Source organism: Balaenoptera physalus (assembly GCF_965194825.1).
Source record: "Balaenoptera physalus genome assembly, chromosome: 4".
Lineage (NCBI taxonomy): Eukaryota > Metazoa > Chordata > Mammalia > Artiodactyla > Balaenopteridae > Balaenoptera > Balaenoptera physalus.
Genome location: NC_138891.1, coordinates 55,856,521 through 55,876,946, shown reverse-complemented (window position 1 = coordinate 55,876,946; position 20,426 = coordinate 55,856,521). Strand labels below are relative to the sequence as shown.

Below are 20,426 nucleotides of genomic sequence, written 5' to 3'. Positions count from 1 at the left end.
TGATAAGAGACTGATAGGTAATTCATGTTGTTACTGTAGCATAACCAGAATTACCCAGACTAATTTATGCTGGAGGTTAAATTGGTTCCATCAGCCCAAATATGGAGCCACGTTTGTTTGCCAAACTGATTTTTTTTTGTTGTTTTGGCTCTTCAACTCAGAACCTAGGAAAGATTTTAGGCAGATAGGTAGCTATTCAAAGTTATCTTGTCTTAAGTTTCTTCCTAAAAGCTAATAGGGGAATAAGTAGTGCTTGAAAATTTTTTAGTCCCTCTGAGTTCTTTGTTAATTTCATTTTAATATTAGACTATTACATGAGTATTAATATTATTGTCCAAGTTTTTGTGAAAATTAGTTTATAATGTAATAGATTAAGAGTAATGAATGTAATATGTGGCAATTTTACTTTGGGGATTATCCCAAAGACTGAATCAGTCACGGTGTTCCAGTAAGTTTCCGGTTCCTCTCCTGAATCATCGTTTTTAACTCTGTGGACCTTCTAATATTTGCAAACACATACCCAGTTATATCCCCCATCTTAAAATACAATAAAATAAAACCTCGACTACCTTTCTACTTCCATCTGTAGTCCTGCTCATCTCTTTCCTTGTAAAGCAAACTCCTTGAAGAAGTAGTCTGTTCCGCTGCTCCAGTTGCTCTCCATTCTTTCTTTTTTGAACCCAGTCCAATCCTGCAAAAATGTTCTTGTCAGTATTACTTGATCACTTCCCCCACAGACTGCTTCTCGCTCAGATTTTCACATCTTAGTTAATAATAACTCCATTTTTCCTGATGTGTAGGCCAAAGAATTTGATGTCATCCTTGAATGTTTTATTTTGTACACTCTCCATGTCCAATCCATCAGTAAATAATTTTTGCTCTATTGCTAAAATACATCCAAAATCCAATCGTGTTTACACTGCTTCCAGTATTAGAATACTCAAGTAGACTTGAGTCCAAGCTATCCTTATATCTTGCTTGGTTTTTAGCAATAACTTCCTAACTTGTATTCCTGATTCTGCTATGCCTCCTAAAGTCTATTTTTAATTCAGGGTAACTTAGATCATGTTATATCTCTGCTCATAAACCTGTGAATGGCTTCTTATATCAGTCACAGTGAAAATCTAAGTCCACAGTGATGTGTAAACATCTATATAGTTGACAACTTTGGACCTAACTTTTTTATCTTCTGCTACTCTCTCTGTCTTATTTGTTCCATTTCAACTTTGTGGGCCTCATTGTCTCTGTTCAGAAAACACCCCAGGTACCTCCTGCCTTAGAAAATACCTTTGCATTTTCTATTTTCCCTTTCTGGAATGCTCTTCCCTAATATCTACATAATATATTACTTCACTAATTTTACTTCTTTCAGTAAACGTGATCTTTTCAGTGAGACCTGCCCTGCTATTATCTATATTAGAATCTCCATTCCCACAGCAACAATTTCTAACCCTCTTTTCAACTTTGTTCTACTCCTTAGCACTTATCATTATATACATTCTTATATAGTGTTATTCATTTTATTCAATATCTTTTTACAACAGTAGAATGTAAGCCCCATAAGTGCAGAGATTTTGTATGTTTTCACTGCTATATTCCCATCATACAGAAGAATGATTATTTATCAAATTATTTAATGAAGGGCTTGGCCCCTACCTTCCAGTTATGTGCCAGTTAGTAATCTACAAGGATGGTGATGCATGCTTCTCTCAGGAAGATTTTCCTTTGTTTGTTGTCCCTTTTCCCTAGAAAAATGATTGAGATAACGACTTCTAAAGCATCTGTTTATGAACTTAAGGAAAAGAATTAGCATCTATTGCTCAATCAAGGATCAATGCTATTCTTCTGTCCCTACCTTTAGTTACTTGCAATTTAAGTAGACATGATGAACAAAAATGGAAGATCAATATAGACTCATCATTATAAAAATGTGATTTGAGTATTCAAATTAGTAAATTGCAATAGTTTGGGCTCACACCTGTGATAATGATTACCTTATCTTAGTTTTCAAAATGCAATTATCAATATTAAAATGTTTACTATATAAAGCAGAACCTTCAATTGCTCTCCTATGTTTTCTTTTCCTTTCTATTCAGAAACTAATAGGAAGAACCAAAACTAAAGATCAATGTAATTTGGCCTGATTAAAGCTCTAGCATCAACTTTAATATTAAGGTATAAATGAAAATTCTTTGATATCAGAAAAGAAAAACCATGCCAGAAAACTTTGATCACTTTTTATTAATTTCAACCACAAGGTCTTTTTTTCTAACTCTGTTTGTGTTATAACTTCCAGCCTGAATCTCTCAAAACATAATTCATATATTTATTACGCTTTCAAAGTGTCTTCTAATTTTATAGCCAATGACAGCAATCCAATTACTGTTGTCACTCTTCTGATTTCCTTAGCTGTTTCTTATCACTTTTCTTCTCATAACTCGGTATTATCCAGCCTGTCCTAAGCTGTAAACTTTCAAAGTAATAATAATCTTATTAGTACAAAAAAAAGTCCTGTGTTGGAACTTATCCAGGTGCTGTTTGGTAATATATGATGCCTTTTCATTTATGTTCTCTCTCTGCCCTCATAAGACTTATTACACTGAGTTTTATACCCACTCCAAGTAAACAATCAAAGAACTATTCTCCAATGACTTCCAACTTAGTTTTTCTTTTACTCTTCATAAGGTTTATTGAATGGCATATGTTCCTCATCTCTATGAATCTATAGTACAATAAATTTAAGTTATCAGTAAACTAAACCAGACGTTAATGGTAAAATTATTTTGACTCAGATTATAATATTTCTCACATACCTCTGATTTGCTGTCATCATTAAACTCATTTATGTGGATTATAAAACTGCCTCTCATGATGAATTATGTAATGCTCTACTTACCAGTCAGGGAAAAAATGCTATTTATATTCATTTTGTTTGCTCTCTTCAACTGAAATTATTCTTCTTTACATTGTTATTGGATCTCATAAAAATGTTTGTTGAAAATCCATATTTGGTATATAACACATATATATTTTACAGTTCTCATATTGTCTTTCAGCACCTGATGATTTAACTTTTGCTGTATATCTTCTGAGTTCCCTATTTTCTTGGATTTTTTGTTTTTAATCACAAACAAAGCACTTTTAAAGGATATCCACAATCTCTCTTATAATCAGATTTTGTTGTTGTTAATTTTGTTGCTTTGTTGCTGCTGTTTTTTGTCCCCACTTTTACTAGAAAGAGGGAATGCTTGACACAGAGACAGACTGGATTCCTGTGCTAATAACTCAGTGAGAATTTCCCCTGGGCATATTCTCCTCACTAGATGTGGAATTATTTTACTGAATAACTTTTACTTAAGTCATGCCAAGACAACCCAAATGGTTTCAGTATGAAATTTCTCTTTGCTTAGCCAGAAATATAGACTGGTCTCATATCAACATTTCTTTAGCAAGATTGAAACCAACTTGACACTCCTGGATAAAAAGAAGCTTCTCATTAAATGACAAAATAAGTTCAATATACGGATCCGTGTCTGTCAATCCACAGAAATGGTGTCTAATGTAGTTTTTCTGGCAGAAGCCTATGGAAAATATTTTGGCAGTTAGTGTGGTAATTAATATACAGGGTCAAAGAAAACATTACACTTTTCCTTCCACATATCAGGAAGCATCTATTTTTGGAGAGTAGAAATGAAAAACAAAGTTATATAAAAAGAAACTTACTGCTAAGATAGATTATGAATTTAGATAATTAGGAAAAATCAGCTAAACAATGATTGATGTTAATATCCTTAATAATTTAGTGATTCAGGAATAAATTTGTTATGCCTTAGTAATTTTATTTATATCATTTAACCCATGTCCTGTATCATATAAAGTTCTTAGATCTATGTTAAACAAAAAAATTCAAGGGAAAACAAGGTGTCTAGATTTTGTAAGATAAAGTATCAAAGAGGCAGTCTATATAGAATCTTCTTCAAGTATTCAGCAGAGTAATGATTACTACATATGTGTGAGGAAACTACCTTAGGCTAGGAAAAGAACCACCTGAAATTATAAAAAGGAATAGTGTCCAGGCTTTAACAATGCCAAGAACAGTGCCTATTTCAACCAGCCAGACTGGAAAAACTCATAATATGGAGCATTGAGTAGAATACTCAGGAATGCCTTACCTCAGTAGTTGGGGGTAATTAGCCCTAGACTGAACTCTGCTTCTAATCAGCCAAAAGAAAAGTAAAAGCAAGATCTGAAAGTATCAGACTGTATCCAAACAACCACATGTCAGAACAAAGCTAAAGAATAGTAGAAATACAAAAACATCTAGAACCCAACGAGGTAAAATTCAATTTTGGACAACCAATGAAAGATTATCAGGCATGCAAAGAAGCAGTAAAACACAACTCAGAAGTAGGAGAATAATCAATCATTTGATTGGGAACTGACATAGATGTTAGAATTAGCAGACAAGGACATTAAAAAAAATGTTATAACTGTATTCCATATGTTCAAAAAGTTAAGTAAACAAATTGAAGCTGTACAAATAGATCCAATCTGAACTCCTTGAAGTGATAATTACAATGTATAAAATAATGCACTGAATTGGATTAATGACAGATTAGACATTGAATAAGAAAGTGAGTTGGCGGGTACAGTGGACTTGTCTAAATACTCAGGATTGGCCAGGCCACAGCAAGGACCTCTTGTCTCATCCCTGTCTTTGGCAAGTACATCATGGGGGTGGTATGGAGGAGAGGATTCCTTTAGAGTCTGAGGATCTTTACTTCTAACACCCTCACACAGCTTTATCAGCAGGAAGGGAGGAACAGGAACCTCCTTAGCAAGAGGCAGGAAGTGGATTCCTCTGAGCTTGTTATTTTCAAATTAGGCTCTTGACTCACTGTTTCTCCATAACTAACAGGCATTCTCTCTTTTACTATGCCAACAATTAAATTTACCTGACAGTCCCCCCAACCCAAGAAAAAGAATTAAAGGAAAATAGAGTGAACTGTGGGAAATTTTCAAACATACTAATATATATGTAATTGGAGACCTTGAAAATGAGAAATAGTACATAAAAAATATTTAAAGAAATATTTACTGAAAATTTCCCAAATCTGATATAAAGTATATAATAACCACAAATCCCAAAACTCAAAAAAATAACCAAAAAAGCACCTAAGGTACACTATAATCAAACTTTTAAGATATAATCTTACAAGCATCCAGAGGGGTAAAAAGAGAAGAAAATTCTTAACACAAATTAGTAGAACTGGTCAACAGAAAATCACTATTAAAAAAAGAAAAAGAAAGAAAAAGAAAATCACTATGAATAGACAACACTTGAACACTCCACCTAACAACAACATACTAAACATTCCCTTCAAGTACACAGGAATCATTTTCTAACATAAAACATATTTTTGGGGGGGCCACAAAAGAAGTATCAACACATTTAAAAGCATTCAAATCATAGAATGTATTTTCTTAAATAAAATGATAAAAATGAGAAGCAATTAGAAATCAGAGATATCTGGAAAATTCTCAAGTATTTGGAAACTAAATCACATACATCTAAAGGAAAAAAGTTAGAAATTACATTGAATTGAACAAAATTAAAAACAATTGTATCAAAATTTGTGGAATGCAGGTAACACACCACTTAAGAGAAATACGTAACAGTAGATGTCTATATTAGAAAAGAAGAAGATCTCAAATTGATTACATCAGCATTAAGCAATCAGAAAGAGTATAACAAATAAAACCCAAGGGAAGCAGAAAAAAGAAAAGAAAAAAAGATCAGAGGGAGAGTAGAAAATGAGGGAACAAAAGAGAAAATTGACAAAACCAGAGGCTGATTTTTTGAAAAGATTAACAAATTTTGATGAACTTCTAGCCAGACTAATTTGGAAAAAAAGACATAAAAAAGCAATATCAGGTAGATTCCATGTATACTAAAAAATAATAATAATAATATTATAAACAATTTTATGCCAGTATATTCCACAACTTAGTTTAAATGGATAAATTTCTTGAAAGACACAAGTTTGACTTAAGAAGAAATAAACTCCCAAAGCCCTATATCTATAGAAAAAAAAAAAGTGAATTTGTAGGCTTTCCACAAAGGGAAATTCCAGGCCCAGAAGGCTTCAATGGGGCATTCTACCAAATATTTATGAAAGAAATAATACCAACTCTGCAAAAACTCTTCCAGAAAGTTGAAGAAGAGGAAATTCTTCTCACATCATTCTATGAGTCTAGTATTGTTTTGATACCAAAACCAGAAAAAGATATTAAGAGAAAACTATTGACCAATATCCATCATGAATCTAGATAAGAAAATACTTTAAAAAATATTAATGGATTAAACACAATAATACATAGAAAGATAATACATCATGAGAGCAAGCTGGATTTATCCCAGGAATGCATGGCTAACCATTCTAAAATCAATATACTAATTCACTATACAACATACTAAAAAAGAAAAGCTTTACAAAAATTTCAATAGATGTAGAAAACATATTTAACTAAAACCTTTCAAGAAAGTAGGAATATAAGAGAAATTCCTATCCTGATAAAAGTCATCTATAAAAAACTTATGGCCAATATCATACTTAAGAGTGAAAGAATGAATGTTTTCCCTCTAAATTAGAAAAAAAAAAAAGCAAGGATTTCTGCTCTCACCACTTCTATTCAACACTGCATTGAATGCTCTAGCCAATGTAATATGGCAAGAAAGAAATGAAAGGCATAGAGACTTGAAAGGAAGAAATAAAATTGTATTATTAGCAAATGACCAATCATATCTGTAAAATATGATGAAATCTGCAGAAAAGCAACAAGAATTAAAGTGAGTTTAGCAAAAGTTGTAGTATATAAGATCAATACACAATGAATAGTAGTAATGAATAATAAGAAATTAAATTTTTTAAAGGTTACCATTTATAATAATATAAAAAGAAAAAGAAGTATTTAGGGATCAATCTAACCAAAGACATGCAAGACCTATACACTGAAAACTACAAAATATTTCTGAATTTAAAAGACCAAAAGAAATGGAGAATATAGTGTGTTTTTGGATCCAAAAATTCAACATTGCTAATATGTCAGTTATCTATAACTTTATCTGTAAATTGAATGCAATACAGTTAAAATTCCCAGAGTAGATTTTATCTTTGTTAAATTGACAAGCTGACTCTAAAATTCATATGGAAATGAAACAAAATCTTTGAAAAAAATAATAAGTTGAAAGACCTCTACTACCTCCACTACTGACTTTAAATCTTGTTATAAAACTACAGTAGTGAAGTCAGTATGCCACTGCTACAAAAATGGACAAACAATCCAATGGAACAGAAGAGAAAATGTAGAAATAGATACATATATATGGTCAATTAATTTTTGTGCAAAAGCAATTTAGTGGAAAAACTACAATAGTTTCAATAAGTGGTGATGGAGCAATTGGATATGTGTATGAAAAAATAATTACCTCCATCACAATATACATAAAAATTAACTCAAAATAAGTCATTGACCTAAATGGAAAACCTAGAATTATAAAACATCTAGAAAAAAATATAGAGGAAAAATTATTCTGACCTTGAATTAGGCAAAGAATTCTTAGATAATAACACCAAAGCATAATCTATAAAAGAAAAAAAAATGATTAATTGGACTCCATCAAAGTTAGCATTTCTACTGTTTGAAAGATTCTCTGAAGAAAATGAAGAGACAAGTCACAGATTGGGAGAGAATATTTGCTAATCATACATCTGATAAAGTTCTTATATCTAGGATATATAAAAACTTTCAAAACTCAATAATAATAAAATATACAACCCAATAAAAAAAATAGGAAAAAAAGTTTGAAAGGCATTTCACCAAAGAAAACATATGGATGAGGGAAATAAAAATCATGAAAAGACATACAACATCATATTCATTAGGGAGATACAACATAAAGCCACAATGACATACCACTACACATGTATTAGAGTGCTTAAAATGTCTAATCATAACTTTGATAGAGCAACTGAAACTCATACACTGCTGGTGTGCCTGTAAAACAGAACAATTGCTTTGTAAAACAGTTTGGCAATTTCTTAAAAAGTTAACCTAGGTTCATCAGAACAATTTTTTTTTTTTTTTTTTTTAAGATTCCATATATATGTGTTAGCATACGGTATTTGTTTTTCTCTTTCTGAATTTCTTCACTCTGTATGACAGACTCCTGGTCCATCTACCTCACTACACTACCAAATGTAAAATAGATAGCTAGTGGGAAGCAGCTGCGTAGCACAGGGAGATCAGCTTGGTGCTTTGCGACCACCTAGAGGGGTGGGATAAGGAGGGTGGGAGGGAGACGCAAGAGGGAGGGGATGTGGGGATATACGTATGCATATAGCTGATTCACTTCGTTATACAGCAGAAACTAACACAACACTGTAAAGCAATTATACTCCCATGAAGATGTTAAAAAAAAAAAAAAGTTTACCTTTTACACAGTTACACAGGAGAAATGAAAGCATGTGTCTATAACAAAGACTTGTATGTGGACATTCAACATGGCTTTATGCGTAATAGGTAGAAACTTGAATTAATCCAAATTTTCATCAAAGGAGAATAGGTAAACAGCTTTTGGTATGTCCATACTTCAGCAATAAAAGGGAATAACTCTTTCTTTTAGATTTTTATTTTATATTGGTGTATAGTTGGTTAACAATGTTGTGTTAGTTTCAGGTGCACAGCAAAGTGTTTCAGTTACACATATACATGTATCTATTCTTTTTCGAATTCTTTTCCCATTTAGGTTATTACAGCGTATTAAGCAGAGTTCCCTTCCCTATACAGTAAGTCCTTGTTGGTTATCTATTTTAAATATAGCAGTGTGTACATGTCAATTCCAAACTCCCAATCTATCCCTTCCTCTCACCCTTCCCCCCAGTAACCATAAGTTCATTCTCTAAGTCTGTGAGTCTGTTTCTGTTTTATAAATGAGTTCATTTGTATAATTTTTTTTAGATTCTGCATATAAGCGATGTCATATGATATTTGTCTTTCTCTGTCTGACTTCATTTAGTATGATAATCTCTAGGTCCATCCATGTTACTACAAATGGCATTATTTCATTCTTTTTAATGGCTGAGTAATATTCCATTGTATATACATCTTTATCCATTCGTCTGCTGATGGACATTTAGGTGGCTTCAATGTCTTGGCTATTGTAAACAGTGCTGCAATGAACACTGGGTTTTTCTCCTGATATATGTCCAGGAGTCGGATTGCTGGGTCATATGGTAGCTCTATTTTTAGTTCCTTAAGGAACCTCCATACTGTTCTCCATAGTGGCTATACCAATTTACATTCCCACCAATAGTGTAAGAGGGTTCCCTTTTCTCCACACCCTCGCCAGCGTTTATTGTTTGTAGACTATTTGATAATGGTCATTCTGACTGGTGTGATGTGACATCTCATTGTAGTTTTGATTTGCATTTCTCTAATAATTAGTGATGTTGAGCATCTTTTCACGTGCCTGTTGGCCATCTATGTATCTTCTTTGGAGAAATGTCTGTTTAGGTCTCCTGCACATTTTTTGATTAGGTTGTTTGTTTTTTTAATATTGAGCCACATGAGCTGAAGGAGGAATAACTCTTGATATGTTCAACATTATGGGTTTATCTCAAAATAAGTAAGCTAAGTGAAAAAGCCTGATATAAAAAATATATAATCCCAACACAGCCAAAAATAAATAAATAAATTTATTTAAAAATAATATATATATAATCTATAGTTCCATAATTATATAATTATAGACAGTACAAATTAATGTATAATGATAGAAAGGATGCCAATCACTGCCTAAGGGCTAAGGCAGGAAGAGGCAGAAGTGAGAGACCCTACAGAAGACAACTTTGGGGATTATGGATACATTCAGTATCTTGATTGTGTTGATGGTTTTAGAGTCCCTATATACATCATACCTTACATTGCACATTTTAAGTGTATGCAGTTTGTTGCATGTTGGTTATACCTCAGTAAAGCTATTAAGAAATCACAGTCTTTATTTCGTATTAGTTCTTCTTAACCTTGAAATTCTATATTAGAGAAACATTTAGAGTTCTGCCAAAGTACATTTAATAAAACATATAGTGAATTTGTTTTCTGATATAGTGCTCCCGTACTCTTAACACATAGCTACGTTCAGGTTGCTCTATGGTTCACTTAAAATTTAAAATCTTTATATGGAAAAAAAATCAGAGCAAGAATTTACTGTTTTGTTTTAAGTGAGAATCTTAAAAACATCATTTCTCAACATAACAATTAAAGAAGAAAAATCTGTTTTCCTCTCACTTTATCATTGACTAACAAATAAAAGAACTTCCACTTAAGCTCCAATTTCCTTAAATGTATATGTGTGTACATATAAGTGTATATAGATAAGATACACATGGACACACCCACATATATACACATGTATGTATATATGCATATAAATATATAGACACATATAATATCTATACATATATCTGCATATTATATATATACACGCATATACACACATCTGTATATATATATAAGAACACATATTTATGTTTCTCTACAGATCTAATTTTCAAAAAGGAATTCAAATTTTAAAATTTGTTTTTATTTTGTTTTTATTTTGCTCAATTTCTTTGCTTGTAAGTATATTGGCAAACAGAAGTGTTCAATTTTCCTTTTTCACTCTTCGGTTTCCCCTCAAATATTTGTTGTCTTTATTTGATGACCATGGTTCTGACAGTGAGGAAATCTCTACCGTAAGCTCCTGTTTGTATTGTGCTTTTTGAATCTGCTGTGCATCTGGGCCACTCTAATGCACCTGGTGGGTTTGAATTTTCCCTTGAACACATCACTAACAAAACAGATTAGTTTTTATGACTGAAGTATTGCCAGTGTTAAGTATCTCTTTGTCTTCCTGCAACTCTGGCACCAAGGAAAAAAGAATTTAATGTTTTCATGTGTTTTATTTTAATTGAATCAGCTGCAAGAACAAAATATTTTTAGATTGAGAGAGAATTTCTGCCTTGGTTCCAAGTCACTGCTTTGTAACCAAATAGCTCCTCTTGGTCTAGATTTATTATATTTCTACCTCCATGTGGAAGAATTTCGTAGTCAGTCTTATTTGGAACATTAGCTGTTGAACTCTTTCACTGACACTTTCCTCATTAGGCTACTGAGAAAATTAAATAGATTCTATCAGTCTCTTTCCTAACACTCTGGTGAAACTTTATGGGCTATAGGCTGAGAGTGAGGAAATTTAACTGTGACTTCTAAGAACTAACATCCCATTAGGCGAACAAAATATTTTATGCTTCCTATCCAGATGGATGTGGTAGAATGAATGGGAAGAATGGCTGCATCCCCCTGTGAGCCAGATTAAAGCCCCAAACTTGACCCTACAGTTGTTCTTCGCACAGTATCTGCCAACTTTTAAAACAAATATAAAAGAGCCAAATATTTCCTAATTAGTGTTAACCATGTTCCCTAGGCTTTAATCAGGAGTAACTCTGAGGCCAGCCTTTAGAATCACACTTGAGAACGTGGGCACTTGGATCAGACTTTCCCTGCCTGGGAGGCAGTCGTATAATGCGTAGGCTTTGGAGTCAGAAATCCCACTCTTTACACATCACTTTGCCACTTCCTATGTCTATGATCAAGGACAAAGTCCTTAATTTCTCTGAGGATCAGCGTATTCTTCTGTGACATAAAAGGGTTAGTATTAATTGTCTTAGCTAGAGAACAAGCTAAATTTAGTGTGCTATCACAAAGAGATGCAGAAACATGATGACTTAAATAAGAAGTTTATTTCTCTCTAATGAAAACAGTCCAGGGCTGATGAGGTGGCTTTGTAAACTTCAACACATGGCTTCTCTCTCAAGGCTGGGGTCAAGGCTTGTGATCATAACTTCTAGCCAATGGAAGGTGAAGGGAGGAAAATGAGGGCAAGCAGTTTCTATGTTGAGTTTATTTCCTGGAATATAAAAAAAACATTGTTGTTTCTTCCCCACTGGCAAGGGCTTGGCTGGAAAGCCAACATGGCTGCATGGGAGTCTGAGAGAATGTGTCCCCAGGTGGTAGGCCATGTGCCCAGCTAAAACTTGGAGGAACATCTCTTTAAAAGAAAGAAATAAGAATGTATATTGGAGAACAATGAACAAACCCTGACATTAAAGTATGCAGGTAATATCTGAAACCAAGTTAGGTATAAGGCATTTCAAAATGATTCGAAAAAAGCTCAGGTGTTTTAATTAATGAAATAATTATTTAATCCTTCTTATAAATAGAAGCTCTTAAAATTTCTTTATTAAAGTTTTAGACAAATACAGCCATGTGTTTGTTTCTGTCTGCTAAAACAGATGTCTAAACTGAACAAATCAGCTTTCAGAGTTAACAAAGACAGAGGTAAACACAAAAGAACCAAGGAGTAGGAGATTCTTACATTAGAGAGTTTAAACTATTTTAGGTTGTAATGTAGCAAATAAAATAGTTTGAAACAAAATTGTAGAGCATTACAATGGTCATCAGTTTTAGAATCAGAAAAATCTTGTTTGGGATTCCAGGTCAATCACTTTTACTAGCTGTGTAGTCTTAGAGCAAGTATTTTTCCTTTTAAAGACAGTGTTCATTTTTTTTAAAATTTTATATATAGACCAACCATAATCACTCATACACCCACCACTAAGAACAATGTTAACACTCTTGTTCTATTTAAATTTGATCTTATCAATTCTCTTGAACAAATAAAAAAAATTACAAATAAAATTTAATTCATTTTATACACCTTCAGCCACCAATAACTGCTATTGTGATTTGTATGTATCCTATTTATGTGTTCTTAGACTTATTCTACACATGTACCTATGTAACTTATATATGAATTGCATATATATGTCTGTCTATTTGTCATTCTCTTTTTTCTCTTCTGTGACTTGCCTGTTTCTCACTGTACATTTTTTAAAATGTCTTCTTCATATTGATGTGTGGGTATTAGAGCTAATCAAAGATCTAACGCTTTTGTCTATTATATATGTTGCAAATATGTTTTGGGGGTTTTTCACTTGATTTTAAATTTTCTTGTGATGCCTTGTCATACAAAGAGTTTTATTTTTTATTTGACATTGATGAAATAATTTTCCTTTTGCTTGTATATATGTTCATTTGTTTTTTAAAGGAATTTTTCCTACTCTGAGACTGTAAAATGTTCTTCTATAGGTTCTTTTAAAAGGTTTGGAAGTTCTATTTTAAAAATTTAGTTCTTTAATCCATCTGGAATTTACTTTTTCTGAGGTGTGATAAAACAATCTAATTTTATTTTTCCATATGGATAGCTAATTTTTCTAACACTATTTACTGAATAGATAATTTTTCTCAATTCCCTATTCTTCTCCCTTTCCTTATATATTTTCTATTCTCTTCTCCTTTCAAGTCTATCCCATCTCTCTACCCTCTCTTGTACAGCCATTCACCTTATCTATCGTTTGCTTCCTTCCTATTTCTGTCTCCTCCTTCTCTGTCTCCTCTTCCTCTTCTTTTTCATAATAATAATTATTATGAAATTAGTGCATACACCAAGTTAAAAATATCAAATAGCATATCACCTAAAACCATAAGCAAATTAATAATTCTTTCCTCCAAAGTCCAACAAAGGTATCTGTTGTTGATTCATTTTTCATTCAACAGATTTTTATTAGTAACTGTTAGGTTGAAGGCACTAGGGATTCCAAAGTGAACAAGATAGAGAAGATCTCCAGCCTAATAGAGGTTTAAATAAACATATGCAAAGACTGAAACATCTTTATTAAGATAGGTACAGTTTTTAGAAGCAGTAAACATGGTAGCTCCAATGCATCTTCCAAAATTATAAATAAATGTATAAGTATATATATATAATTTAAAAAATATATAATATATAAATATATGTATATGGTGTAAAATATTTTATATTATATAATAAATACATAAATACATAACAAATATGTGAAATAATAATAAATATGTATTACTATATAGTTGTAAATATAAATATTTGTTATAGTGTGGGATGTAATTAAACATTTATATCAAAGCAAATAAGACTTTGACATGCTCCTGCCCATTTTAAAGACCTAATTTCCCCAATGAGGAATGTAAAAACCAGTCTGAATTCCCAAGTTCTTAAGCTTATAATAGAGACCGATCACATTATTCTCCCATTCTATATTATATTGAGTTAATTTCAAACTTATAAAATTGTAATTATTTATAATAGAAATGTATGTGTCTGACACCAGTTAGAAACTGCAGCTAAAATAGTTCTTTGGAGTACATGAAGCATCATTATGCGTATTAAACAAATAAACTAGATCTGATTTAAGGGAATTAAGGAAATCTCAACTTGACAAGAGTCACTGCCCTTGGGCAGTACTTTTGGCAAACTCTGACAGCCCACATTATTTCCCAGTAGCTATAATACATACAAAGATCATTTTTTTCTCTCAGAAATATATTGGTCTGTCTTCCTTGAGGCTGCCTCTATCCATAATAATTATTGGATATTTTTAAGAGCCAAAAAGAGGTTTTGGTTAAACTACCAAAGCATGACTTAATTTGATTAAGCCAAAAAAAAAAAAAGAGAGAGATATACTTTAAGGCCTAAGTGGAAAACTTCATGCCATTATTGAAAAGCCACCTGAGCTTTGCTCTTTAGAGATTTTAATGTCATCAGACCACTCCTAAGAAATGTTAAGATTACAGTAGTTCCCCCCCTTATCATAGGTTTCACTTTAGCAGTTTCAGTTACCTGCTATCAACCACGGTCCAAAAATACTAAGTAGAAAATTCCAGAAATAAAAAATGCATACATTTTGAATTGCTTGCCATTCTGAGTAGCATGATGGAATCTTGCATGATCCCTCTCCTTCCTGCCCAGGACTATGATGAAACCATCCTTTTAACCGGAGTACTTAAGCTGTACACGATCCTGCCTTGTTAGTATGTATAGGCAAAAACGTAGTACATATAGAGTTCGGTACTATCCGTGGTTTTAGGCATCCACTGGGGGTCTTGGAATGAATCTCCTACAGATAAGATGAGAATATTCAGTTAAATTCTGAACCCTGGAGATGTTACCTGTACTTTGCAAACCAATCTGGCTTCTTGATGAATCTCATTTGATTTTTTAGTTAAAAAAAAAAGAGAGAGAGAAAAGATAAATAGTTTTGCTAGATCATTATCCTTAAGACTTATTAATTTGCCTACTACTAGCTTAAATTCATTTATAAATTTTAATAAATATTTTCAATTGTCTTATGTATCAGACTTTAAATTCGGTTTAAATAAATAAGAAATAATTGATTCAGATGAGTAAGAAATAATCTTTGAGCAGCCTCTAGCAACTTAAGCCAGAAAGGAAAAATTCACTCATAAGAAAATACCAGAATTAACTGCAAGTGTTGTGATATTAGTTTATTTGAAAATAGTATAATTAAGATTTGTAAGTTTACTTGAGAAAATTAGAGAAGGTGACTATTGAGCTTAGCAAAAAAGATGATTTGATGTTCATTGGAGGCCAATTTTGGGACACAGTGGAAACGAGATTGGGGGTAGGTGTTTTCACATAGAATAAACATTGTGAGCAAAGGTTACACAGGTATAAATTAGCCCAGGATGTACAAAGAAGTGTAAGAATTTTATTATTATTGTTTTAATGTCAAAACACTAAGGATGCAAGAGTAACCCTGCCAAAACCTATAATGGATAAAATCAGTATCTTTGACAGAACACTTGATCTTGGAGAACGCTGAGTGCCTAGCAATGAAAATAACTTCATTTTGAAACTTGAAATGTTTAAATGAGATAATAACATTCTCAGACACATGCTTAAATCAATCACCATTTAGGAAATACTTGCAAAAGTTCATTTGAGAAATGGTGAGAACCTAAACATGTGCAGTGTAAATGGACACAAGGAGGATGTTTCTAATGGAAACAGTAGTAAAGATGTTGAAATAACAGGTTTCCATTAGATACAGGGATGTGAGGGAATGCAGTCGGGCGAGACCCATTCACTGACATAGAGCATATAGTAATTACACAAGATGGGTTTGTGAGAGGTAATGAATTGTGTGTAGAAAAAAATTGAAGGGTAGAGGGTAGTAGATAGCTGGATGATTCTACTAAAATTGGGACTTCATGAAGGTTAATGGACAAAAATAAAAATAAGATTGAATAACGTTTTTGAATGCATTTGACTGACATTTCAATCATATATGAACCAAACCCATGAACCATCATTATCAAAACATGATAGCTTTCTGTACATTAGTATTGACAATTGGGAAAAAAATAATATGGCTGTTATTGGTGTAAAGCCTCATGGTTTGCAATGGTGGTGGTATTATCACAAGAAGGTATTTACAAAATGTGTATATTTTCATTTATCAAAATTATTAGCAGCATACTATTGGCCTTCAGTGGATGGCGGTCAGACATACTAGGCATCTACAAGGTTCACAATAGACCTACATGATACAGAATTATCTCAGAGCCAGCACAAATTTTGAATGTCCACCAGATTTTCATGTAACTGAAAACCTGGTTTAAAAACATTTTAGCCTAGAATTTTACTCCATACTACAAAAATATATAACTTATTTTTTGTATAATTTAATGTTTATAGAATTTCCAGAAATGCTGCTGACTTGCAAGTAGAGAAAGAAATATATTTTTTTGGTTCAAAAGTTTACAAAAATCATTCACCATTTCATAAAATTGCATCAGTGAACACAGCACTGTGGTTTTAGAATTGCCTATACAACTTAACTGTGTCAGTCCACATTTATAGCTATGATTTTCTCAATGATTCTACACATGTTTGCACTATATGGCTCATTTGTTATGTCTTCAAGATATGTTATGTCCTAACATTTGCATAATTAAATACATATTATTTAATTATAAATTATTTTATTTCATCTTTATATTATAGTTTGGTAATTACAATGCTTGTTTTTAAAATTATGTATGTAGGTAAGTTATTTGCTCCATGAATTTCATAAAAGATAGTAAAGATGGCATAAAAAAGTGCTTGAAAATCATAGGTTTAAATACATTAGTTAGAAATTACCATATGCAATAATGTGTGTGGAATGTTAAAATTTGGTAGTCTCTTTCACCCACATTTTATCATTCAATCTCCATACCACTGTGTAAGGTAGACAGGGTAACCATTATTTTTAATTCCCATTTTCACTATGTGGAAACTGAGGCTGAACGGAATCTCAGGACTTATCAATGATCATACAAAATTAATAAATGCCAGATCCAGAATCAGAATCCAGGTCTTTTTTCCTTCAACTTTGAACATTTACCCCAACCTCATGTTGTTGCCCTATGTTGTAGTGAACACAGACTATTTTATAACAATTTTCTTCTTTTTCTTTATTACTAGAACGTTCTTGTATATAAAATGTTGTCCACTTTTAGGTCATTTTAAGCTTTCTTCAAACTCAAAGGTAGCACAAAACTTTTATTTCCTATTGTATTCTTGTACAAATGTACATCTTCACTAATAAAGTGGACTTTAATATTGAGGCAATATTCTGAAAGTTTCAGAGCAAAAGCAAAACCAACAAAAACCCACCCACAGTTTTAGCCTTAATTGTCTAAATGTTTCAAATCAGGGCAATATTTTTCTTTTCAGTCTGGCACTATTTTTTTCCTAATCCTGGCTTGTTCTGGTAATTGCCACAGGCACTTCATTTCATTTTCTTGCTATCTACTTTAAATCTGGGTAGCTTTCTGCCTACTGCTATCAGCCAACGTTCTGATGGAACAGAAGATGCATAGTGGCAGCAAAGGACACATTGATTGCCTGTAATGAATGGACTATGTGATTGTGGGTTTCCAACTGAACCTTTAAGAGTAAGCCTGTTCAGGTCATGCCTGAATAGCAGTAGAGCTATGGTAAGATTTTTCCTGCTGTTTACTAAAAGCTTTTAGTCCGAAAAGACTTCACCTCTAATAAATGGTGAAACATTCAATGGAAAAATTGAATGGAATTTTTTTAGGAATATAGAAGAAAACATATTAGAAAACCCAAAAGCTTGTCCAGAACTACAAATTTAGTTGAATGGCTGATACATTTGGATTTCTGAAGTTTTTTATTAAAGTAAATGCCAACAGATTCAAATATATACTTACACATTTCAGAAATGAATTTAAGCCAATTATTAGTTGCTGGAAAAATTTTTGGCTGATCTTGGATATATTAAACAGATATCTTTAAAAAAATAAAAGTTTGTCTCTGAGTAGGAGGTTAAGAAACATGGTTAGTTAGCATACTCAGCTGATAAATATTTCAGAAAATAGGCATAGTAACAGGCATCATTCTCACCAAAATTTATTATCAACATTCATATTTCTCTTCAAATTATCTTCTTTTCTTCTAGTTCCCTCTCCTTATCTTTCTTTCCTTTTCTTCCTTCCTCTCTTCCCTCTGTCTTTCTTTTCTAGATTTACACTCCATGATTTTTACTAAAATTTGAAGGCAGGAATTACTATGTGCCATGTTTTAAGAGGAACAAATAGAAAAATGCCCATGGGAAATAGCTAGCATGGTGAACTTGGAATGAAGACATAACAGAATAGCCTTGTCAAACTTTATCTTTTGCCCTAGACTATATTTTCATCATTAAAATGGATGAAGTACTTTCAGAAAACCACACTGATGTAAGACATCAGTGTCTCTTATATAAGCTGTTAAGTTTAAAAAATCAAGTGATATTTGGAGTTCTGAAGGAGTAAACTAGGCAGGTAAGATCAGGTAAGAGATCATAACCACAGCAAACTTGATTCTGCAGAAAGTTCCAGAGCATGTAGTGTTGGGCTACCATAAATTTGACTTGATTTCCATTCTAAATATAAATTTTCCAAATGTTTACATCTTTCAATAGTGGAAAATATTTTATTTGCAATTCTTATGTTTGGGACATTTTTGCTCTGTACTAGCTTTTATCATTCCTCATTGCTGATTGTCCTCCAAGCTTCGTTTCAGAAAGTCTTGGAAGTGGTAATGCCAACAAATAAATGCTGAGACAATCTATGTCTCTGTCACTTCCTTTTATCTGGTCTTGTTCTTTAGATTTAGCTTTCTTTTTAGCAACCCTTGCTTACAAATTTATAATATTAGAAGATATTTGATTCCATCAAGTTATAAACCAAATGATTAACAATGTTAATCATTATTGTTTCCTTGAATCTTCATGTTTTCTGAGTATAAGGCTATTCTTTTTTTTTTTAATTAATTACTTTATTTTTATTTTTGGCTGCATTGGGTCTTCGTTGCTGTGCGTGGGCTTTCTCTAGTTGCGGTGAGGGGGGCTACTCTTCTTTGTGGTGCGTCGGCTTCTCATTGCGGTGGCTTCTTTTGATGTGGGGCACAGGTTCTAGGTGTGCGTGCTTCAGTAGTTGTGGCTCGCGGGCTCAGTAGTTGTGGCTCGTGGGCTCTAGAGCACAGGCTCAGTAGTTGTGGCACACAGGCTTAGTTGCTTCGCAGCCTGTGGGATTTTCCCCAACCAGGGATCAAACCCGAGCCCCCTGCAATGGCAGGCGGATTCTTAACCACTGCGCCACCAGGCAGGTCCCATTTCTCTTGAATGAGAAAATGTTGAATAGAATGAAAATCATGTCAAGAAGTATATAATAGTTTAAGCATGTGTATACATGCCAGATAATTTGTATCTTTGTGACGTTTATTTAGTCACATACGTATCATTGATTATATATTTTGGTTGTTTATAATATTACAATGTGAAAGTTGCTGATTCTTTCTGGTGCAAAGTTAATTATCAAAAAATATTTTTGTGAAGTCTATAAGGAATAGGAAGCTGAGCAGAAATCTTATTAGCATCAATATTCTTGACTTAAAAAAAAAAAAGTCACAAAGAATATCTGGTTTATAGGACAATGATGACTGCCTGATTTTGAATTTCTCTATAAATCCTTCACCAAAACAATACAGTCATCAAGAAAATCAAATAAAACAATGCATGACCCAAACCTTCAACAGTACTAGAACTAAAATACCACAACTTTTCAGTTACTTATAAGTAGAGAAATAAACCAAATTCCAATAAAACCCCTATTACCTATTGCTCTAAGCTTAAAAGACTTAAAAGCTTAAAAGACTCTGTGAAATGAGGACAGATGCCTTAATAACTTAGATGATGGATTGACAAAACTAATCCAAGCTAGTATAAATTAAAAATTAAATATTAGTATACTAAAACAGATTGGGACTTGGTAATCACAGCTTTCTCTCTAGAGAAGGGGCTTGAAAGTGAGTAGGGCTATTAGAAGTAGACACAGAGAAACATCATCTCTAGGGTAGAATCAGATACAGAAGGGGA

The 20,426-nt window shown here is 32.6% G+C and overlaps 1 long non-coding RNA gene across 1 annotated transcript in view; it reads left to right on the top strand.

Moving 5' to 3' along the window:
- Nucleotides 1–12,669, top strand: part of LOC309659381 — a 666,865-nt gene extending 654,196 nt beyond the window's left edge. The window contains exon 2 of the long non-coding RNA XR_014262763.1: nt 8,370–12,669. This is a non-coding gene — a long non-coding RNA (uncharacterized lncRNA). The remainder of the gene's footprint in view (nt 1–8,369) is intronic.
- Nucleotides 12,670–20,426: the final 7,757 nt, after the last annotated feature.